This window comes from Stegodyphus dumicola, chromosome 5 (genome assembly GCF_044657685.1).
Source record: "Stegodyphus dumicola isolate Sdum_Otavi_A_Nest chromosome 5, ASM4465768v1".
Classification (NCBI taxonomy): Eukaryota; Metazoa; Arthropoda; class Arachnida; order Araneae; family Eresidae; genus Stegodyphus; species Stegodyphus dumicola.
In genome coordinates, this window is record NC_140772.1 from 46,522,179 (window position 1) to 46,547,431 (window position 25,253).

At 34.1% G+C, this 25,253-nt stretch overlaps 1 protein-coding gene and 1 long non-coding RNA gene across 3 annotated transcripts in view; one reads left to right on the plus strand and one right to left on the minus strand.

Moving 5' to 3' along the window:
- LOC146997091 (uncharacterized) overlaps positions 1-2,659 on the minus strand; it is a 193,391-nt gene extending 190,732 nt beyond the window's left edge. The window contains exon 1 of the long non-coding RNA XR_015041110.1: positions 2,521-2,659. This is a non-coding gene — a long non-coding RNA (uncharacterized LOC146997091). The remainder of the gene's footprint in view (positions 1-2,520) is intronic.
- ftz-f1 (ftz transcription factor 1) overlaps positions 1-25,253 on the plus strand; it is a 287,571-nt gene that overhangs the window by 160,775 nt on the left and 101,543 nt on the right. The window lies entirely within an intron of this gene.

A 25,253-nucleotide genomic window follows, 5' to 3' on the forward strand; every position in this document is an offset into this window, starting at 1 on the left:
ACTGATCTATCAGATCTTGTTGACCTTCATCGTAGGGCTGATAACAATGATGGATTTTAAATTGAATTTTATCTAAGAGGAATTTAAACGAATATATGATTGTCGGATACTGATGTTTCCTTCATTTGAACGTAAAAATAATTTTCGTAACTAGCCTAACATTCGTGATCATGTGTCACAAAAAGTAAAATTGATTTTAAGGAACAATATTTGCAATTTCACAGAAATGGCATATCGGAGAATAGTTATATTCAGCTGATGTAATTTCTCGACAGTTTTGATTTAACATCCGTCATTGTAGTAGCTTCGCGATTTTATTCTTAGTCACGTAGATGATAAAAATTATTAGTACATTAAAAAAACTTTGTGGTTAAAAAATTTATATTAATGTTAAGACTTAGCTACTAAATTGTAAATACTAAGCTGAAATGCTGAAGCAAAAACTGAACACTTGTTAACTTAGTGCCCAGAGTTGTAAATTTGGAGAAGGGAAGGGGTGAGAATTGTATTGTATTTACTGTTCTCCGAAATCTTCTCGTAATCCTTCTTTTCCTGCTTATCTTATCAGTTAAACTGCGTAACTGTTTGGAGAATTTTCTTTTTTGTTCTTTTATTCGCCGCTACTGCTCCACTCTCCCTTTACCCCATCGACCCGAAGAGTGCTCCGAGCCATCGCGTGCAGACGATAAGAAAGGGGGACGACCTTCACCCATTTCTCGATTGGGGACACTGTTGTTGATTTTGTGTCCTTTTTCTGAAACATCATTCATTGAATGTGTTGATGCACTGATTTTAGGAAGACTTGATACTGATGCTTAGTTCTTCGGGATTTATTTAAGGTGAACCACTGAAATCTGATGGTTTTTAGCACTGAATCCAACACGTGAAGTATAGTTCAAATAATATAATCTTTATTGCTCTGTAAAGAGTATTTTGCAGAATATTAACCTACATAGTACCATTTACGATAGCAATACCGTTTTCTTCTTTCTCTTCAGCTTTTTGTTTTATAAACAACACGATTTTCAATTGTTTTTCACCATGTAGAGTCATTAGGTATTTTTTGGAAGCAGGATGTGATGAAAATGAGCAGCGCCTTTGCGGGTTTATCAAACCACGGACCTCTGGAATACGCACCCAGCGTGCAGACCACTACACCACGAAGGCATGCTTAGAAGGCGGGAGAAATACCTTATAACCATTTATGTAATAGTCCTCATGTAGGTTCTGTATGTTTTAACGTTGGTAATTGTGTAACTACAGTTATTCCCTGTGATGTGTTACCGTGGGTTCTTAGACGTTCTTATTATACTTATCTAATGTGTACATGAGACTTTATATATAGCTTCAAAGAAAGCAATTGTTCTCTTGCAAGTTTGGAGAAAGTTCCAGCTATGGAATTTTTGTCCCTTTAGAACTCAGATGACTGGGGATTATTGTCATGGATTGAACCCAGTCATGGACTGATATTTTATGATGTTTTTTTGTTGGAAATACTCTTCGCCATTTCTGCTGCAATTGTCCAGTCTGTTACGCAACCATTAATATAATAGCAATGTTATGGTGAGTACGCCTGCGATCTTAAGTTATTCTTGATATTTAAGATGCCATAGAGTAGGGTTTCTTAAACTGTGGGTCGTGAACCCCAAGGGGATTGCGGAACCTGCAGCAGGTTTTTTTTTTTTTTAGCCAAAAATTTTGGCAGTTTTGATATTTCTTTAACTTATTATAATAATTTTACAGTTATCAAATATTTTTACACAATGTATCTGAAAATAGATAAAGATAAAACAGTATAGACAAAGAAAAAAAGGGAAACGTTTCGACGCATTCTTTTTATTATATAAACGTTCATTTTCCTTGCTTTGCACGTGACGCTATCATTTCGTTTGTTACTTATTGAAAATTTTCACATTGTTCTATGTCTTAAAATTAGAAATTAAAGTTAATGACCTAAAACTACAATAGTATATTACAGTACATGTGAAAAAGTTGACAGTTTCACTCACGCATGTGTTGGATTTGCGCTCCTGGGGGTCGGGAAAAAATCTGTGATAAAAAGGGGTCGCTACTGAAAAAAGTTTTAAGAAACCCTGCCATAGAGAAAGCTAAGTCAAACAAGTCTGGAGAAATGTCTGCTTCTTTTAAAATCACACGACGGGGGAATATTTACTGAAGCACAATAACGTAATTTTAGAGCAAGGAATTTCCGTATCTTCTGTGCGTACCAAACAGATATCATAGGGACCGATTACCCATTCTCTTCAAAGAAATACAACCCTGTGATTCCAAAAGTGGCAAATCAGACAGTGACATGCTGTGCAAGCGCCGAACGTGAAGCACTGATTCTATAGAAAACAGTTAAAAAATAATACGTTTTTCAAAAGATGGCAAAAAACATTATATATGCTGCTGTTTTGTAAAATAAATTTATATTTAAATTGCATTTCATAGTGTTTGCATGAGTCTTAAAATCGTCAAATAACAGTATTTCGTATATGATATTGAAAATGTACTTACTTGGCTTTGCTGCTGAAAACACATATAATTGGACTGTGCGTTTAATCCAAATATGGTTCTAAAAATTGTAATTAATGCTCAAGTGCTGTAAAAAAGCTAAATATTCAAGAGTTTTAAATGAGCGACTGGTGGTGTACTGTTTAAGAAAGGAAATTAAGAAATAATTGTAGTTAGATTTTTCAGTTTTGATTCCAGGAAAAATCTTTCTTGTTATCCTTGTTTGGAAGAGAGAGCCATGTTTACATTCTTTCTGATTGTATGCCAAATACTGCGCACGCTGTGATGTCATTAAGTTAGAACTCAAGTTTTTCACTTATGTGATCTCGTTCCACAACGTTTTTCAACCGAGTTTCTCCGGAAGCTTCGTATTCGGTGAAAAATTGCCAAAGGTTGTGCCGGAATGAATAAACCTCACCCCTCCAAATCGTGGTTTATTGCGCGTCTTATGCTCGTCATCTCAAGGTGATGGATCCTCATACTGTCAAATCTAGAGTAGAACATGAACGTTGTGTCGAGCTGAAAGCCCTTTCGATAAACTGTTAGCAGGGAAAGAGAGGGTATAGGATTCTCAGACTGCAACTCCCGGAAAGCTGTGGTCCTCATTGGCTTTACCTAAATTCAATAATCCAATTTCATCCAGTCTGTGCCATATCCCATTTTTTGTTGCGTCTGAAGCATATAAAGTATTAAAGCCAGTTATGATTAACTATAGATGGATATTCCTAATAGCTGAAGGTAAAAAGAAGCTCTGTATCGTAGATGAGTTGTTTGTTTCGGTTTCCAAAATTTTCTGTTAGCAATGAGAGTTTATCAATGAATTAAAAGATATTAACATTAACTATTATTTTACTATTTAAAGAGATGGCAAATTAAATTTTTTAATGAAATTTTGGAATGGGTTGTGTCTTTAGATAAGCAAAAAATGTGGCTCATTTTGTATATTGCTAAATACAATTTTTAAACCATATAATCTTTGTTGCAATAAAATCGATTTAATAAATGAAATGTCCTTAATTGTGTAGATTTGCCTTCCCAAGAAAGAAGAAAAGGAAATCGAATTATTCGGATGACATAGAGTACCAGTTAATCCAGATATTTGGAGGGTGTATTATAACATTCTACAACAGTAGACTTGGATCAGATATACGCTCTATTTTCTTTCTGGACATTTTATTAAAGAGTACAAACACAAAGGGGGTGGGGTGGAGATTTATTAAATAAAAAATTTAATAAAAGCGCTTGTAGTATTACAGCCTTTTTTTTTTTTTTTTTTTTGTGGAAGGAGTTCAGTATATTACCTCACTAGCTGGCAGCAACCGTGGCCTTCATAATAACACCTGTAAAATAGAAAAAAAAAAAACCTTTTACTTAAAATAAGCGTTATAATTAAAACACATTTATATTATATTTTATCCATTCTCAATGGTACAAAAGAATTACTGAAATAATCAGGAAATTATTGAAATATAATTTCGATAAAATTAATAATATCTTTCTCCTCGTGTGCAGTTTTTTTTTTTTTTTTCATCTTACCTAACTTCTATAAAAACTTGCAAGTTCACTTTTCTTCAATTTTCGTAATTGCAACCGTATCAACTGAAGGATCTTCTCATCACTCTGCCTTATTTATTCGCCGTTTATCGTGGGATAAGAATTATTTATCTTTGTAAAGATTTGGAGTGTTTTCATGTCAATCGCCCTGCGTCGAAATATTTTTGGTTATCGGCCTCCAGTTCTTCGTTTTGGAAGTTTAGGCTAGACTATGCTGAAATGAAGGACGATCAACCGTTGATTAAAAATACTATGCATTAAATATTCTGATGAAAAGAGACTTCAAACCGATGGGATAGAATTTATCAAGGACGTTTCGTATCAGTGTTTAGTTTCGGCTGAGAATAACATAGCAATAAAATTTGATTAACTTCCGTGTATTTTTAAGTGGTTTGTCTGTGTGCGTAATGATTTTTAATGTTACAGTTTTGAGCAGAATTTACGTTATGATTATAATGTGTGCGTTATAAGTACGAATTTGCCCCCCCCCCAAATTATACCGAAGAGACAAGAATTCAGTGTAAAATATTCTTCCGTACTGAGAAAGTTTGTAAAGTTCTGTGTAAAACTGCGAAGGCAAATAGGATGAAAAACAAAATTTGATTCTTTATGGGGCGACAAGTTATAAAAATTAGTACACTTGAAGAAAACAACGAAATTTATCTCCAGAAGTACCGAAGGATATGTTTCTTAACATGGGAACAATGATGGAGGATACTGTTCCAAAAAAATATGGAATTACTTTTCTTGTAAAATTCTCTAGATCGAGTTTCAAAAAGCGAAGCTGCTAATCTGCTGTATGAAGGCAAACAATAATTAGTGTTTGAACTCTGGTGACTTTTTAATTCTTAGTCGTTCGAAGCTTCTATTGGTACTTTCGTGGAATGGAAATTGACCTGATCTTATTGTCAAATTGCATGTGAGTCTGAAAGCATCTGACGGGCTGGAATTTGTTTTAACAAGATAAAAAGTTTTTTAAACTAAATTTTAAATTTTATTTGCTAAATATTTATCAAAACATACATAAACTGTTATAATAATGACGATAAAAATAAAATTTCTTAAGATCTTTCTTTCTTAAGATCTGATGCAACTGTAAGAAATCTCTGCTGATGATACTGTATTTGAAACATATTCACAGCTGAAATTTATTTCCAGACTGAAGTTTATTTCAAATAATTCTGATATATTCAAAAATTAACTATTAAATAGCATACTTAAACAGAAAATGAGAGAATTACGAAAACTTGAGTATAAATAATGGCAACTTGTTCTCTTTCTCATAATTATTAAATTGTTCTTTGACGCGTACAGAAAAAATACATATATTTCTATGAAAATAGTTAAAAACTTTACTTCTTACTATAACTTTCAGCTGCAACATCTCATGGCATTTCGATTTTGGTAAAGTTTATAACCTTGGAGAAAAGTTACTAGATTCTTCATCACGCATTGTTTATTCTCATCAGTCAATTTCGTTATTTTTTTAGATTTATTGATTATCAACTGCGGGGAAAAACTTTATATGTTAATTTATTCCCGAACAAAGTGGTTATTCTTATTGCAAAAGTTGCATTATCCGCTGATTAATAACGAATTAAAGGGGTCAGTTGAAGGTTGGCTGCACATTTTATTTTTTAAATGTTGATCCGAAACATATACTTTCAATTATAGACTTTCTTGAAATAAGATAGCGTTGAAAAAAGAAAGAAGAGAAAGAGAAGAAAGCAAAATCAGCCACTATATATATATTATAGGGAAGAACATAAATATTAGTTACAGATAATGTTGTTAAAAATAAGATTTCGGGTGCTCTTCTCCAATTTATTTTTCCGTTTAAAACTCCTCATTATGCTAAGTTAAATGAAAAATTTCGTTTTATACATTTGCATAAGATCCGGGGTTGTATTAATAATCATAACTTCACAGAGCTGACCTTTGCAGTGCTTGCTGAGGGGGGACTAGTGACTCTCCAAAAGTGTTAAGACAACGGGAAGATAAACCATGTTATCTCCATCTCGGAAGTAACGCAAGCATTTGTTTCCCTTCCGCCATGTAAAGTCCGTCAGTCCGTCGCGAAGGTTAGCAATTATAGAATATCGCGAGTTATTATTATTATTTTTTTTAACATTCTTTAAATTCCAACTTCCTTGCGCTTGGAGATAAATAAATATGTCTTTTAATTTGCCAGGACTTCTGTTACGTCTGAAATACCTTAACCTTCCTCTCTTCCTCTGAAGCGTTGAAAATGTGCTATCTAAATGAACGCCGCCGGAAAGATCTGTATCTAAAACGTGCCTGTAAAAATAACCGGCTATTAAAGATTATGAAATTGGGGGGGGAACCATAGTCTGCAACTATGAAGTGACATATGCGAGAACCGGACCGGAACCATGTATACTCCTGATGCATTTGCAAACAAACGTCTGCAAACAACACCTCTAGTGGTAAAAATGCATCCGGTCAAGCTAAGGCGTCTCGATTGCGTTATTCTTTTTCCTGTTCCGAGACGATAGGAAATGTACCCTCATCGCAAGGGCCCCTTGCTTGGTTGCATCAGTGTTGGTCGTTGCCAAATACCACTTATGGCGAATTCATTGCCCTATTTTTCATACTTAATCTTGTTTCCTGTAGTAAAGCTGAGTTACGCAGATAAGTACCAGAAACTCTTGTCTCAGTTTTCCCGCCAAAATGGTGCACTCGCGTGGGTGGAACGTGTGCGTAAAAAAGTATGTTGTGCAATATCCGTTTTCAGGCGCTCGGCCAGAGACAAACGTAACGAAGCCAAGTGTCCTGTTTGTTACATCCATTGGAATTTTCAAGGGAAGGAATTTGTTGTGGATAGCAAGGCTTCTTATATACTAATGATCTTCATAAACTGAAACGAGGATAAATACGTCGTGGCAATCTCTCTTTCTGAATAAGCGGTGTTTGATTGTTTTTTAGGTAAAACCTAAGTGTAATTTAATTAAGTTTTATGTAAAACTCAATTTCTCCCTGTCCCCCCTCTTTGTATGTTAGGTTGTTTGATTGTTTTTTATTTAAAACCTAAGTGTAATTTAATTAAGTTTTATGTAAAACTCAATTTCTCCCTGTCCCCCCTCTTTGTATGTTAGGTTGTTTGATTGTTTTTTTATTTAAAACCTAAGTGTAATTTAATTAAGTTTTATGTAAAACTCAATTTCTCCCTGTCCCCCCTCTTTGTATGTTAGGTTGTTTGATTGTTTTTTATTTAAAACCTAAGTGTAATTTAATTAAGTTTTATGTAAAACTCAATTTCTCCCTGTCCCCCCTCTTTGTATGTTAGGTTGTTTGATTGTTTTTTAGGTAAAACCTAAGTGTAATTTAATTAAGTTTTATGTAAAACTCAATTTCTCCCTGTCCCCCCTCTTTGTATGTTAGGTTCTGCCGTTCCACTGATCTTCCCCTTTCCCACCCATTTAAAACACTTTTTAAGATATTGTTATTTCCCTCATAGAGAAGCGCGAGCAACTATGCCTATCCCACGTGGCTTCGACATTTCGTTTACTTTTCCATAGCGCAAACTTAATGATTCTTTACCTTTCCCTTTAAGTTTTTCTCATTGTATAATAATATCAAAATTCATCTACAGTTAACTGCTATGAATATAATTTCCATTAAGTTCGGGAAAAAAATCTTAATGTAATAATAATCAAAAATATATATTCTTGATAATATTTATGAAAAATCGTAGAAAAACGGATTATTGTGTATTGACTTCTTAATATCCTAAATTAAAAGCTTTTCTGAAATGTGGCAAATTCATAGCTTTCTTTCCCTCCTCTCTTTTCGAAATAAATTCAGAATATATTTTGAATTATTTTATGTGTACTAGCCTTCACGTACTTAAGGCAATGATTTTTATCGCTGGGCTAATTTCTGTTTACTTCCGCGAGTATTAGTTCCCTACCCCCCCCGGAATTGATACCAGATTTAGTTAATTCAAAATTCCAGAGTTAGTCCTGTAATTGTTAAATTATTTTAATATTATTTTATATTACTTTTTATTAGAATTTGCGAAAAAATACACTGCAGAGTTATCTTATTAGAAAATTGGACATATAATTTGCCTAAGTTTTGCTGGACGTATATGAAATACAATAAAAGTCAATCATAATGAAGTCGCCCGTCAGAGCTCGAATCTGATTAAAAACATGTTAAACGGGGGGGGGAAGAAATCTCTGTACAGTTTGGAGTATATGAAAATACTATCCCATTAAATAGTAATCTTGATCTGAAATTGTAGTTTTGAATACGTTTCCAGAATTTGGTTAGTTTATAACCGTAAAATCTGTAATATAACACGGTAGGTACAGTCTGTCGTTGATCATCGATATAGGGCGTTCCAGGGATGGAGGAGTGAGGGAAAAGAATGTTTGAGAAAAAAGAGGTGATAGTGGGCGCGCTCGAAGGGGGCAGCCGGAAACCCCGTTATGCCCCGTTACTTTCTGTGTGTGTGTGTTGTGCTTTTAGTGTTTAGAATAAGCCTTGGAGTGTTTCTGATATGTACATTTTCAAATTGTGCCTCCTAAATGCCAAGTCATTAAAATCATTCTGAAATAACATTTAGTATTACATTTTATACAAATAATTGATTGAGGTGTTGCTGCCTAATCATAGGTAACATCAGTAATTTCTTTCATTTCAATCTCCAAAACAGAGTAATGTAGAAGATGGTATTCTCAGAATTTAAAAGTAACAATACTATTGTACCCTAAGCAGCATGACCTCAGCTGATGGTGACGAATGCAGTGTGAAACAAGTTCTGTATCTGTGCATCCGCGTAGGTATATTTAGATATCGCAAATCCGTGCTAACAGTTAAGTTTCAATTGGCGTCACTATTACTGTCTGGGTGGCAGCTGATGATTACAGGACATACCGTCAAATACCATGCATGTCAGGACAAGCTACCATATCATTCATGGCATGTTGTTTCTAATAGCAATGAGGAAGGTCGCGCTGGGCAATATGCCACCCAATGGCATCTTTCCAGGTGCTTACGTAAATTCTAAAAGTTTTGTTTCTTGAATTCTGCTGAAGCAAACCTGTAAATTTATAATCGAAGATTTGGTGCGCCGGCCACTTTCCCTCTCCCAGCCTAATGCCTTCCCCAAATTCTAAATATTTTGCCATTCGTAAATGTTTATGCTTGTTACTTTTTGTATATTCTAAAAATTCTGCCGCGCTGGTTATACCGTCTGTAATGCCAGCCGTGGCGTCAGCAGTCGTATTTTCTATGATGAACATATATAGAATTGTCAATGTCTCCTCGTCATTGTGAAGCTTCATTAATTATAATCTGGCAAAGCGAAGACACCAAAATGTTAGGAAACGTGTGTAGCCTTTTTAAAATACCAGTTTTGAAAGAAGCAAAATTTTAGCTGTTGACTGTTTTTCTAAAATAAATTTATTCCAGAAACTTTTCAAAGTTACACCTTTACGGTACGGTTAATTTGATTCAGGCTTGATGAAAATAGTGAGCTTGATCAGAATTGTAAGTGTAAAATAATGAGAATAATATGCATGAGATATTTTAATTCATTTAGAATATTTGAATTTCTACTTCGTATATAATGTTCCAAAAAATAAATTGAGATGAACTCAATTTTGCGAATGGCTCGTATTCTTTGCAGCTTTGGATTCCTCTGAAGTGTCTTTTGTTTAAACATTGCCAGCTATTGTATGTCAAGCTCTTAAAGCGTTTGATGTTTATTCGATTCCACGTCAAGTTTTCTGTTTTTGCGTGAAGGAGAATCATTAATTTTATTTACTTATTTTTTAAAGTAGCATTTATGGAGAACTTTTTGTGCTGCCATTGACTTTTCCGCCTGTTTTTATGGTTGAATTGAAAAGGATGACGTAGGTTTTTGTTTTTCTTTTCAACCTCCCACTGAATTTTAATGAAAATTCTTTCTCTCGTATTAAGTTTCCTCTAGGATAAAATAATGATGTTTGAAGCTTAGTTTTTTTTTTTTTTTTTTTTTTTTTTTTTTTTTTTTTTTATATAAGTCCTTGAAGAATTCCTTGAGCTTCGTAAGGTGAATAGTGAATTAGTTTCAAGGCTTCTCATATTATAACTTGTGCAGCAAATTGTTTTGTGTTGGCCTCTTATTTCTGTTTTTCGATTTTTTTAATCCTCTTATTGGTGGTACTGAACTTACATGACCAATCATGATTCCTGAACTGTATTTCTAAATGCATTTTCTCTTTGAAGATTTCTCTAATAAAGCGGTTTTTATTAGAAAAATGAATTAAGATATAAAAAACAAAATGTGAAATGTTTCAGATTTTAAATTACGTCCAAAGGGGCGTTTTTTAACATTTTGTGTGTTACCTTTCTTTATTAAATATCATGTTCCTCGCACTTAAACCATAAGATCCAGTGCAACAGCAATATCGCAAAATAGTTTTAAAACGAGCATATCGTTAGAATTTCCGATACAGAGACTCACGCGCTGGAGATAAAAATGTTTTTTTCTGCACAACGTTGCCATTGCACGCTTTGAAATCCTTGAGTTTGTTAATCAAAAATTCGTCAAAGTTTTAAAAAATAGGAAATCGATCATAAAACAAATTTCAAATTTCAAATTTGGTCTTCCACATGCTCATATTCGTTGGAGGATTACGTTATTCAAAATTCGATGACTCTATGTACCGTTGTTTTATCACAATACGAGAAATATACATACATTTATGCAGATTTTTCATTATTTAATTTCTTCAAATATAATGCAGGACTCTAACATTTTGTGGCAACAGTTTGAAAAGTGAACCGACATTTATGAGTCCGACGCAAAATGCCAAAACGAAACTAATAGTCCTTCGGGATTCAAATCCCTTTGGACTAGTAATAAGTTATTTGAGAAAATAAGAAATTTTTATGCTTTTTCTGCATTGTACTGTATTTTATTTCATATTTTTTTTATATTTAGCATGTTTACAATTATACATAATTTATTATTTGATGTTATTATAATTTTTATTCGTAATCGAGATCATTTACAGCTTAAAATTCAACAAAATTAAACTTTACTTTGGTGTGTTGGTGGTGTTGAAAAATAAATATACCAGCTCCTGTGGAGGCAAAATTTAATTACTAGGTGAATGACATTATCAATGTATATAAATTTTTTTCCTTATTTTTTCCTTATATAAATGACATACGTACGGCCTATAAAGGAGAATATTTTAAGTCTGTTTTAATTTTTAAGGCTAATCTTGATTTATTTAATTATTTAAATTGCAAAATTTGTTTCTTTATTCAATGGGTTGTCCCAACTTTCCTATATTCTCATAATTTGCATTAAAATACGCATATCTTATCAAGAATGTATCTTGTTTAGATTTAAGAATTTATGGAGCCCAGTTATGTGAAGCACGTATAGTGAATGGGATGACTGTCATGATAAAAAAAAAAAAAAAAGGATGATAATAATTTAAACTTACAGACACATTCGTATTTAGATTTACGTAATAATAAGCAAAGTATGATAATAATTTTAACTTACAGATGCATTCGTATCTAGATATATGCAACTTCTCATTTTTATTGAATAATGTTAGCGGGCACTTAGCCGACGCGGACAGTTAGCCAGTGGGAACATTTAACCGATACCGACATTTAGTCTACAGGGCATTTAACCGACACGGATATTTAGCCTACAGATAACGCGTACATATAGATAAAAAAAACATACGTTTGCAGCGTACCCAACGAGAAGGTTTACAAATAACAACAATATTGTTGACTTAATGTTGAAAAAAAACTATGGAGTTTAAAATTAGACTCAAAAGCAACCTTATTTTGGTGTAGATTTTGAAATCAATTTCGAGAGTTAGCAGTCTCCACATTTCAGAAGTGGGAAAGAATTGTAGAATCGTTAGGCCTTTTTGAAGGAGGAGGCATGAAAACTGAGCAATGCCGTCATCGGGATTCGAACTTGGAACCTCTCGAATACGCGCCGAGTGTGCTACCGTTAACCACGAAGGCACCCTGGAAGGCAAGAGAAAATACCTTATAGAATGAGCGGAGCAAAAATAAATGTAATGTAAGTTGAATTTCTTTAAACCCTTTCACATTAATAAAAATAATCATTTTTCTTCTTTACTAATGACCTTAATTTTTCAACGCTTTCAAAATTGTAATGTCTGAGCTTTTTCACGTTTCATTATTATTTTCGGCGACACATCACGTAACATTTGTTTCACTTTGCTCCACTCGCTTCTTGAAATATAAAATTGCTTCGTTCTTCCGACTGTTGAAATTTTCTTCTTACCCACTTCTGATATATAGAGACCGAGCTCACCAACGGATGAGTGGTAAAGTCGTTAAAAACTGGTAGTTCAGTGTGGGACTTGAATCATGGCGAACGGGCTGGCTACGTGGTCGTTTTTTGTGGTTTACTCCATTTGTAACATGTATACGAGCCAGTTTCCCTCTAAAAAGTCTTCTACGAAGGCAGCCCTTTCTTTAGGGGTAGATAGCCCTAGATTGCTTTGCCATAATTCATATAAACCAAACTGAAATATAGAGACCTATGTCTGATTACTCTCAAAATTGATTTCAAAATCTACGCCAAAGTAAGGTTGCTTTTCTGTCCGATATTAAAGTCCAGAGTTTCTTTAACATTAAATAAAGTCACAAATATGGTACTTATTCACAAACCTTCTGACTGAGTACCCTGGAAACAGCCTTTTTTTCAGGTAAATATGGGCAAATTTTACTAAAACATTGTTTTATCCCCTCTTCTGTATGTGCGCTTGTTCTTTGAGGCGTTGATGGTTACTGTTCGATCAGGATTCGTGACACTTAGCCGACAGGACGTCTGGCCGACACGGACATTTAATCTTCAGGATACTTAGCCGACACTATCAGTTAGCCAACAGGACATTTAACCGAGTGACTGACCGACACGGACATTTAGTCAAAAATTTGGTGCTTATTCGTAAAGTTTCTGGTTGGGTACTCTGGAAACAAACTCTCTACCCAAATAAATATGACCCAATTTTGCTAAAACGTAGTCGCATGTTTTTATGTCAATATGTAAGCGTTGTCGGCTAAATGCCCGTTTCTGTAAATACCCTGTCGGGTAACTGTCCGTATGGGCTAAATATCCTGTCGGCTAAATTTTCCGCGACCGTTCGATCATGGATGATGCAGTTCTAGTTGATGTTTTGCCAACATTCTTACACTGTTCTTCCCATGATGACAGAGGAGCTCGTGTCTGTGAAGCTTAAAGAAATGCTACAGTTGAAGTGCTTGATAGTTGAGTTTTTGCAATTTTAAATTATAATAAGTAAAAGAGGAAAATAAAAAACCTCTTACGAACCGCTTACATCCGGTCGGGAGCGTGCGTGCTTTTTTTTTTAGTCCAAAGGGATTTGAATCCCGAAGGACTATTAGTTTCGTTTTGGCATTTTGCGTCGGACGGATAAATGTCGGTTCACTTTTCAAACTGTTGCCATAAAATGTTAGAGTCCTGCATTATATTTGAAGAAATTAAATAATGAAAATCTGCGTAAATGTATGTATATTTCTCACATTGTCATAAAATAACGGTACATAGAGTCATCGAATTTTGAATAACGTAATCCTCCAACGAATATGAGCATGTGGAAGACCAAATTTGAAATTTGAAATTTGTTTTATGATCGATTTCCTATTTTTTAAAACTTTGACGAATTTTTGATTAACAAACTCAAGGATTTCAAAGCGAGCAATGGCAACGTCGTGCAGAAAAAACATTTTTATCTCCAGCGCGTGAGTCTCTGTATCGGAAATTCTAAAGATATGCTCGTTTTAAAACTATTTTGCGATATTGCTGTTGCACTGGATCTTATGGTTTAAGTGCGAGGAACATGATATTTAATAAAGAAAGGTAACACACAAAATGTTAAAAAACGCCCCTTTGGACGTAATTTAAAATCTGAAACATTTCAGATTTTTTTAAATTCCCCCCCCCCCCATGGTCGCGATTGCTTGAGTTTAATATTAGTGTGCATCGTGTATTTTACGTACTTAGATGAACTTGTCTATCGCTCATAAGAAGGAAATATGAGTGAAGATTTCATGGCAAAGAAAGGAACCGCTGTTCTCCAAAAACTGCTGAATTAAATGACGTTTCATTTTGTTAAGATATATTAATAAATGTGGATTATTAAAAAAGATTCATTGCGGGTAAAGCTTGGGGAAAATGTTTGCCAGTGATATTCTACCGCATTCTTCGCTTGCTGCGACATCATTCCATCTTTTAACTGAGTATGATTGTCTTAGTTCCTCATCTGTTTATAGACTCTGGAATTCCCCAATGTGTTTCCCTTTGTGACTTTGGACGAATTTGTACAGACAACATTTAAACAATTACTCTGCATGTAACGCCTTAATTTTGTATCTCTGAAGTATTGGAAGGCAAGGCGGCTAGTGCCAAAAGCCAAGCATTTGCAAATAAGTAAATAAATGCATGCAATGCATTTGTGCTACTTCTGTATAAATAAAAGTAAATCGCCTGAATAATGCATTAATATCTTTTTTGTGTGAAAACTGGAGGAGTCTTTTCGTGCTTGCCATAAGGATTATTTGTAATTATGAGTTTTTTGTTGTTCGTGTTGTATGTGGTGTGACGGTATGCTTATTTGAATCTTGTGATTGCTTTGTTTCTTAAAAAATAATAATAATAATTTTGTTGCGCGTTTTCTTATTTTACGTGATCCCCAACCTGTTTGGCGCCTGCTATTGCATCCTTTGCCCGTCTTGTCCCTAAGAGAGCAGGGTCGATTAAAGATAAGGTAAACAATTACTCTTTTTTTTTTTTTTTTTTTTTTTTTTTTTTTTTTTTTCTGCCTACACCTGAAAAAGTTGTTAAGTGAGTGATGTATAGTTGTGTTTTTACTGTTAACTGAACTCTGAACACTAAAAAGATAAAACTTCTGCATTTATTTACAATGTAGCTGAAAATTATTTCCGGATAACAGGATTCAGAGTTCTTTGGATAAAAGAATAATAAATTTCCGAACTTGGCAGTCTTTTATATTTTTTGCATTATCGTTAGATCTCTGCTCGGAAATAAAGCAAACTGTGATTATTCTGAAGTTCTGTGATTATTCTGTGGTACATTAAGGAAGTGTGTCATTATCCCTAGTTGTATCTTGATTTTGAGATGAATTAACAAGCAGTGTTTTCATTTGGCATTAATTTAAATGTAAAAAAGTGCAAAGGAGATTGTTTTGCTGTTTATGTCGGTTTTTGTATTGCTTAATATGAAAAATGAATCCGCTAGGTCGAAATATTTTCCTTTTCTAACGCGTATCTACCCTGACTATGAAATAATTCCAATTTATTCTTGGGTGAATTAGGTCTATTAAAAATGCACTCCAGGCTGTATGAGGGTGATTCCCCCCCCCCCACACTCATCCTGTAATTTAAGTAAAAACCTTGTTGCTTATCATTAGCTGAACAAAACATCCCATTTAGTTACAGAAATCTGATAATCCTTGCTAACGTTGTCCAGGTAGTTATATGCTTCTTAGCCATTCAAGCAGCATTCATGAATCCGATAGCAGAAGATTGCATCTGTCTTTAACACGTTCACGCCGGCGCGGGCCACCGGTACCCCTCACTAGTCTGTCTCATCGGGCGGCGCGTACTACCGGTGGCCCGCAGTAGTCTGTCTTATCGGGCGGCGCGTACCACCGGTGGTACGCATTCCATTGTGTTATTAGATTGTTTCTGTTGATATTTCTACTTCTATTGATAGATTCATCAGACGAATCACTTATTTCCATATCCCTGTTATCTGTTATTTATAAGGGCAAAAATTAAAAAGAACATTCTAACTGCCTTTCTAGTTATACTTATTGGTAGAAATCTGAGGTTAAGATGAAAAAACAGCACGAGTTACGCAACTTGCAAAATAAGGACTCAGTATACTATTAGCAAACGTACAACTCGTATACAGGTTTGAACAGGTAATAATCGCTCGCCGTCAGATGAAACGCGGTAAAAATTTGAGCGCCTCTGGCGAAGAACATAAAAATTGGCCCCGGCGTGAACGTGTTAAATATAAATCTTTGACCTGTATTGGGGATAGTGTAATATTGTGGAATACATCATTAAAATTTTCAAGAACTCAGTAGGAAACAAAAGCGGATATCTTTGCATCCTGTCATCAGCTGAACAAGAAGACTTCTAGTAACCTGTGTTTATGTGTTCGGTATTTTACATACTAGATACGAAGGTGAAAAATAAAAACTCGAATCTGTTGGCATCTTAATACCGTCATATTAACCATGCGTTGTTAGCAATTTTATGTTGTATCAGTGTTACTATTTTCAGTTCTTCGAATGATTATTTCGAATGATTCTGAACATTAAATACTTCAATTTTATCCTATTATGCAACGGAATGTCTGTTAATCTTTAATAAGGTATGCTAAATTTTATGATGCTTTTTTGATTCAACTTCTGAATCCTTTCTTCAGTCACTTCAGGAATTTTCTTCACGGAAAATGTTTTCTGACCACGGTTTTCATCAACTGCCGTAATTCTGTTTTTTTTTTATCGATTTGTCGATAAAGCGTGTTTGTTTTCTTCCATGTGAGAAAAAGTTTGAAATCCTTGTATTTCATAAAAGAATACACCCTATTCTGCAAGCTGTCACTTTCCGTTCATCTAGATCCAATTATCTCATATATCAGATGAATTTTACTGATAGTGAGAGGCAGTCGTGTTTAAATTGGAGTATTTAATTTTTTTTTTTTTTAATGTTTTTTCTCAGAAAATAAAGCATTTTGTTATTCTGTTTATTGCGATCTGAATTTTGTTGGGTTATCTGAGGCAGAAGTCGTTCAGCAGGTGGTTTCGGTGAACGTGCGCTGTTTTTCTAGTGGGTGGTTCGAACAAATCGGCAAGCATCTGAGTGTGTAGTGGGAAGGAAGAATTCTAATTTATTCATACGTTTTTCGAAGAGAAAAGCCGCAAAGAAATCGTGAGGTTGTAATCATAGATGGCCCTATTATATGGTGTGGGATATATACTCTTTTTTTCATTTCCTCTGCTACTGGCTGAAGAAATCTGAGACATATTTCCGCGTACGAGCCGTGTCTCTTTTTTTATTTCTTCGGGAGAGGGTGGGTGTATTAATTTCTTTTCCTTTTTGTATTTGTTTGTTTATCCCCTTCCCAAGTAAAATAAAACGTTCTTTTCACTATTCTGACTTTCTAAGAATTACTGAATGAGTTCAATTGTGGATTTGAGAAACTGAAAAATAAGCGGAAGTGTGTTACATTTATTATAGTAGTTATAGTGAATTTTTCGCAAAGTTACAGTGAAATTCCCAATTGAATTACTTCACAATAATAGAGAGCTTTTACTGTAAAATATTCCAATAATATGTCTTAATGTTATTGAGCGTACATCGCATAAGTTATTTAATTTCCTTCATTTTCAATGGTGAAATTCAAGTCGAATGATATCTATGACTAACAAAAAGAGTTTCACTGGTTTAAAAAGAGATTAGAAGTTCCTGTTCATTAACATATGACTTTAATTTCGGATAAATAAGTCTTGAATATAAGAAAGTCCATGTATATTTTTTAATGCAACTAAAAAGGCCATTCATTACTTAACATTTCGAATTTACCAAGCTCGAGTTTTTTGTTAATTGTAATCTTAGTTTCCCTTTTCCCAATTAGTAGAGGCTTGCTATAATATTTATTATGAATAATAATTGTTTACCTTTGATTACCTTTGATTTAAACATGAAACCGTTAGTTTCCTGTGAGTGCCTTTCATGAAGACATCTTTCCTTAGGCAGGTGATCTTGGACTAGTTCAATATAAAAAATTTTTTATAGCGAGTTCAGTGCTATATTATTGGCGGTGCATTAAAGTATTGTGTGCTGCAAAGGTTCTTCAAGATGGGCAACAGCGCTAGTAGATGCTGCGTCGCTTCTTCAGTATGTTACAAAAACTCATCATTCGCTAGTTATTGCGAAGCTTTTTTAATACATTAATAGTTTTTTGAAAATTTATCAGTCGCAATTCATTGCCCGAATCACCAATATACTAATGCATCGATAATGCTATGGAAATTCGTCCTTTGCCTGTAGATGCGTGTTAATAAGATTTCGGAAATTCATTGGTTTAAATTCGTATCTCCCCAACGTACCGCTTTATTGGCTATTCCTCAAATCTGTTGGTTGCCAATTCAGTGCCAAGATGCATTGTCGAATAATTCTGTTATTGCAGATGGTTTGCATTCAAAAGGAATTTTTTTCGGTATATAAATCAAATGGATTTAAGCGAAGGACAAGAATTCTTTACTTGGAGTGTCCTAAGCTGTAAAACTCATCAGCAGATGTCTGAATTGCCATCCGCCTTCATGTTTTTTTCTCTGTATTGTGAACTTGATAACTTCCTGCTACCAGTACTTTCATACATATATTGTCATAACAATTTCATTGAATCATTTAGTACATTTGTGACTGTATTTTAGAATAAGTAGAAGGGAATTAACATTAGAAAAAAATTGTAGTATATTAATGACGCAGTTGATTACACCTGTAACTCAGGCGTTCTTTCTTGTTACAAAAGGTTGCGCTCTAACTAAAAGATTAAACTAACTAAAGTTGATTTCTGAAAGCCATTTTATTATGGTGCCAGCACCTTTATGCAAGCCGACCACTGCCTAGAAAGCCGAAAACCTACATAAAGATGCTCACACGCTTATGACCATTTTATTTCTTAAAAGCAATCTTCATTAAGGCGCGGCATTAAAGCAAATGAAAAATTCTGCTGATATAACGGTGTTCTGGCATAAAAGTGCTCTCACTTGTATGAAGGTTGCGTTTTTCAAGTTGGGAACTCATCAGCATAAGTATCTTGGGACATTCTTATGAAGGTTTCTGTCTTTTTAAATAGTGGCTGACTTATAATTGTGTCGGTACTTTTATGAGCAGGCATCGTTATGAAAGCGTGCCGACTTCTTGTAAATGTGCTCCGGACAGCAATGCTATTTTATTGACATATCACGTACATTGTGTATTTCTAAAAGAATTTCCCAGCGTGCGTCGAGTAATAGTCAATCTAATTGAAACACAAATTGGACATGTTTCGTAATTCTAATAAACTAAGTTTCCTCTTAGGTGGTTTTCGATTGGGCAATATTCCCTTGCATCATGAATAAAAAAGTATAACTGATGTTAATATTCATTATTTGTTGGATGGTCTCAGACCGTACGTATAATGAAACGAAGTGAGCGGCTATGCATGTGGGTTCCCGCCATTAGCATATCTCGCATATTGTATTTCCAGCATTGCGGAACAGAATGCGAAAAGGAAATGGAGGAAATAAACGTGCGGCGCAAAAGAGCACAAAGCGAATTACTAGAGCATCGTTGCAATAAACTCATCCCCACCTCCACCACTACTTCCCGAATCAACCGCTGGCTAAAGAAGTTTAGTTACCACGTGAAATTTTCTTTTTCTCTTTTTAAATAGCTCAAGTTTGATGCAGTAGCTGGGAGAGAAAAAAACTTCTGTTTTCACAATCGGTAATTCGTTAATTAAATGTTTGATTGTAGTGACTATAATTATTGTAAGTTTAACAGTTTTTGCTTGACTATGGTTGACGCTGGATTATTAAATTTTTAAATAGCCTTGTGACTCAATACATACCTCCAGCACTTGAAGCCGTTACGATTCTGTGGTTCAGGCTATGTTTTAAAATGGGTATGAAAGTAAAATACGCAGAAATATATCGTTTTGCATTAGTCAATATATGGTTTGTAAGTCTAGGCAATGCGCAAGCCCGCTGCAGCCTTTATAGCGCAATAGTTGATCATTACAACGCCTTGTATAAATCGTAATAATTCAAGTAAAAATATGTCTTTATTTATTTAAAGGTAATTAATTATTAGATAAATTATTTAGAGATTATTTATTTATTAAAAATTTTTGAATGTACCTTTTTATTTATTTATTTTGTAGCTGTTGCGAACAGTCACCTGTGTGTTCTAAGTACCTGTCTATACGGCTTGCGCTTGGAGTCTGTCCTGGTCCTAGGTGACTTTCTGCTGTCTTTTGGTTTTCAAATTAAGATAGTCTTGAGCCCCCCCCCCCCCAAAAAAAGTGTAATGTAGATACGAGCCAGTTCTTTTAGAAAGTTCTCATTGTAGATTGTAGGCATCTGTACCCTTAGGCAGGTAGCTGTAGTGAGCTTTGTCATAATCAAATAAACAGAACTCCTCCCAACCAAGTTTCAAAAGGAAAGACTGATTTATCATTTCAGATATTGTTTTATTTCTAGGAAACTCAGGGCAGTCTATTCAGTTATTTTAAAAGACGTCTGTAAATTTCAAAAGAAAAAATTAATAGTCAGCTAAATATAGCAAATAAATTCTTTTTTCACTATCAAGTACCTTCTCCCCCCCCAAAAAAAAACAGTGAATGTAATAAACAAGCATTATAATGATTTTTACTAAATAAATTGTTAAACTTATAGATTTGCGAATTAAGAATGTATTGTTTTAGAATTGTTTTCCTGTATTGGAAAGAGGAGAGGATGTGAAGGAAAAAGATGAACTTGTAACCCTTAAAGAGCTCAACATATTCCCCCCCTCACACACCATGGAGGTAGGAAAGGGAGGAGGGGCCATTCCGCGCTAGAAGCGAAGCACTGCTTTAAAGCTTGGGTCACCAGACGGGGTTTTCTTTGTTTACATTCAGAAGCTCGCTTGACAAGATTCTGATAGTATTTCGACACACGACAATTCCATAGAAATCGAAAAAGGGACACTCTCGCATGAAAGAAACATTCATAATGTAATGGATAATAGCAATTTGTATAGTTTACTGACATTTACGCAAAAATCACATCTTGGTTATTTTTCGATAACTAACAACAGCGATTTTGATTATGAATTTGTTTTATAAAATTCTAAGCTGTTGCACTACAAAAATATAGATTTTAAGAAAATTGCTAAAAGAGATCTGCCAAAATTTATTTTCTAGAAGATTTGAAAAGTTTGAAACTTGATGGCTAAATGTAAATATAAAATTATGTATGTTAAAATATTTGTAATTAGGCACATAGGTCAGATTAAGTTTTTATTAAATAGAGTAACGCATGCAAGGGCTATCTGCCTAAAGAGAGAGATGCCATTGTGGAGGAATTTTGAAGAAAAACTGACCTTTGAGTGGGTATTAAAAATAATACTTATAATTTTCATTCAAATTATATTCATATATATTTTTATGTAAAACTTTCGGGTGTATGCTAAATTAGTGTAAATTACTTTACACGAAAAATATAGTGAATGCACAGAAATTAAAGATTTGCACATGCCGGAAATGATAAATAGGAAATATGTACGGGTATTTATGCATGTGCTTGCAAAAAGGATGTATCTGCCTTTGACAAAATACTTAAATATTCATTAAATTATTTATAAATGTATTTGAAATGAAGAATTTATTCACTTATAAACAACTGTGAAAGTACTGTGAAGAAATCTAATGATTAAACGTATCTAATTTATAATGATTATAAATGTTATCTAAATATATAATAACCTTAATATTGAATTGTAAACATAAATTGAAATCCTGTTGACAAATACGTTATAAAACTGTTTAAGCAAGAATTTTTCGTATTGGAAAGCAATCTGTTAAAAGGTATTGTAAAGCAAATTCTATGAGATGCGCACTTAAGAACGTAATAAAGAGTTTTGGAATATGTATTGTTGAAATGAAGGGTAAAAAAAAAAAAAAAAAAAAAATCTGATAAGTATAATTAAAAGAATTATTCCCTTTACATTTTATAATAACTCAGTTACAAGTTTTAAATAATACTTAAAAAAAAAAAAAAAAAAAAAAAAAAACTTATTTTATTCCCTTTCAGAAATGTTCAGAGAAAGTCAAATACCTATTTAATTATTAGGAATTAGCGAAATACTTATTTAAAGTATTTCGCTAATTCCTAATAATTCTCTAATTTAAAATGAACCGAATAGAGCATTAATTATAAATTGACTTACATTTTTCGATTTAAAAGAAGCCAAAAAATCATGTCATATGTATTTTAGGAAGAAGCTCTATAAATAGAAAAGAAATAATGCATAATTTTAATATTAATAATACAATAAACTTTGATCTTAATTTTTGTACCTTAACCGAATAAAATCGAATTACCTTAATTTTTTTTTCTAATGTAATTAACGAAAACTTGTGAAAATATTTCATTCAAATTAAACCATTCTGAGAAAACTGTCCTGTGAAAAGTATAGCATTTAATTCCGTTCAGAATGAAATGTTGTTTAAAAATATGTTGTTTTCACATACTTAGGACTCTGAAGTGTTGTAGAAAAAGAAAATATATACATTTATATGTATATTTGCGACGTAATTACAAAATATTGACACCCGAACGCGTCAAATCCCATAGAACTCAATGGTAAATGACCCAATGTTTTGGTCACCACGTAGGGATCGCCGGTGCTTCAGAGCAGGATACGGAGAAACTTGTTTAGGGCGACTCCATCTTACTTCCTACCTCCATGTCACACACACACACATACAACATTGAACCAGTGCCACTGAAGTTGGAGGTGCTGCCTTGTTCAGCGTAGTGGGTGGGGAATCCGGCTGTTATATTGTTGGTCCCTGTGAGATTTGAACGAATTTATGTGTTTAACGATCTCTTCATTACGAGTAAAGTCGCTCGCCCACTGGTGCATTCTGGATTCTCGATGTGAGATGGCTAAATGGCCGACTCGTTTGGCCATGCCCGACAAATTCTTCACTGGCAGGTGTTTGGCCGTCTGTTAAAAGAAATCTAAGATAATTTTTTGCATCATTTTAAGTGTTAATGAATATTAAAAGAACCGCAATCATTATTGGCTTAAATATGAAAAGGTGTACATTACTTCCGTAAAGTTTACTTTCACTGGCATATAAGGCAAATGTTCCAGTAGAGGATACAATATGATTGATGGTCATTCTGGATTTACAATGACTGAAGATGAGAATTAATTCATTCGCTCAAGTTGAAACAGTGTCTTGAGAAGCATTTATAAACATGTCATCTGAACAGAATAAAAATTTAAATCAGTGAATATCTGTTTAAAAAACAAAATTATCAAAAGCAACTTTTCATTCAGAAAGCATTGTAAAGAAAAAACCTGCAGAAGAGCCATGGTGTCTCCTTCTCCCCCCCTTTTTTTTTTCCGTATATTTTTGCCTACGTTTAAAAATGCCTGTTTTTCCATAATTTACGTACTGTGGACTCCCTTATAGCCTGTGCCTATCTGTGTGCCGAATTCTCCTTTTTCAGCTGTAGGAAAACATTCAGCGTTTTTGTTCCTACAGACAATGTATCATTTTGTTACAGGAAGTAAAATAAAATGGAGTAACAATATTAAAAATTTTCGAGTTAACGCTAAAGTTTGATTAACCGTGTACATTTTGATAAGAATTTCACTCTTACTTCTACATACGTTATCTCTCAGGCTTGGAGAAATGCGCGAGAGTGTCTTCATAATCCAGAGTTTTCTCCCTCGCTACTGCTTTCTTGCTAATTAATTGTAACTGCCATTTATTTCACTTGTCAACAAGACATATCTGTCTTTTTGCCTATTCTTTTCATATTAAACCGAGAAGCTATGAACTACTTACTCTCTTCATGACTCTGGACAGCCAGTGAAGATGCTCATCTTGACTTATGCCGTAAGAGAGAAGACAAGCGATGTAGTTGCAATAGTTTGGCATTTGAAATAAGTCTGAAAGAATCATTTTGTTGCTATTCATTATGTAGCAAACAATTTAATTGGCACATAATAATATTTGTGATCCATTTTGCCCGTAATCCTTTTCATTCCTCGCATTGAAGCCTATTCGTTGTAATTGGCGGTACGACATGGATAGCAGATTTTGAGTTCGTCATTTTTGGATAACAGTGGTGTCACAAATGGAGTACCTAACATTCTCCCTCAAGGGGGGAGGGAGGAACCGCAGTTCTATCGAATTCTCTTAAATTGGGTATGAAGGTTGAAACAATGAAAAGGCGTTGAATTTTCGTGTTTCGGTTAAACCGGTTTTCGAATGTTTGTTAAACGAGATTTTTTTGTATGGAATAGAAATTCGATTCATGTTAAAAATGAACAGAAAAAAGAATACGATAGACCGTTGCAATCATGAAGTATCATGTTGTTGTTTCGGAGGTGAGTAGAAATGCTGTAAAATTTACTTACCGGATTGCTGTTAAATTCGAAAGTATTTATTCTTTTGTTCACTGGTCTTCAGACAGTGTTTACCAGAATCTTAGGGTTCAGTGTTATTCGTGAAAGGATTTCACAAGTGTCTAATTTTTTTTTTGGGGGGGGGAACTCTTTTAAATACAATATGAACTGCAAAACTAAGCATTTAAAACAGTTAATGACTAATGGATATGAAAAGTTAAATATTTTATATTATATGATATGAAGTATGTTCAACACCCGAATTACAGAAGTAATACAGGAAACGGCGTGGTAGACCGAGAGCAGTTAAAAAACACAGGAAAGAGGGATGACATATATTATAACTTACAGAAACATGCTATTAGCAATTTATCTGTATTCTCAACTGTTTAATATGGGAAGTAAGTTCATTTTATTGGGTAAATTAAATGATAATTTTAAAAAATAACATTCTTTAAGTAACGAAGGAATGCATATCATTAAACATATAGGAACTAAGTTAAAAAATGGCATCTGAAAATAGTATTTAACAGTGCAGAATTTTTTTGATCGTTACATGGTTATTATTAAACTTTTGGGTAGGAGGAGGTTTGAGTCCAGTTAATTGGGATTTGATTGTAGATCTGTTCTGTTTTTGTGAGTTACTATAACCCACATAGCACAAAAACATCCTTGGGATATTCCGATGATGTTGCTCGCGGGATATGCGCACATCCTCAGGACATCCCGGAATATCCCGCGAACCTCCTAAACACCTCGTTCCGAGTGCTTAATGTCACATCCCGGGATATCCTCAGGACATCCTAACTAAGTCCCATTGACAGCGTGCGGGATGTTATTAGGATATGAACTCCTACTTACTACATCCTCAGGACATCCCGGGATATCCCACTAACCTCCTAAACACATCCCATAATATCCTAAAAACA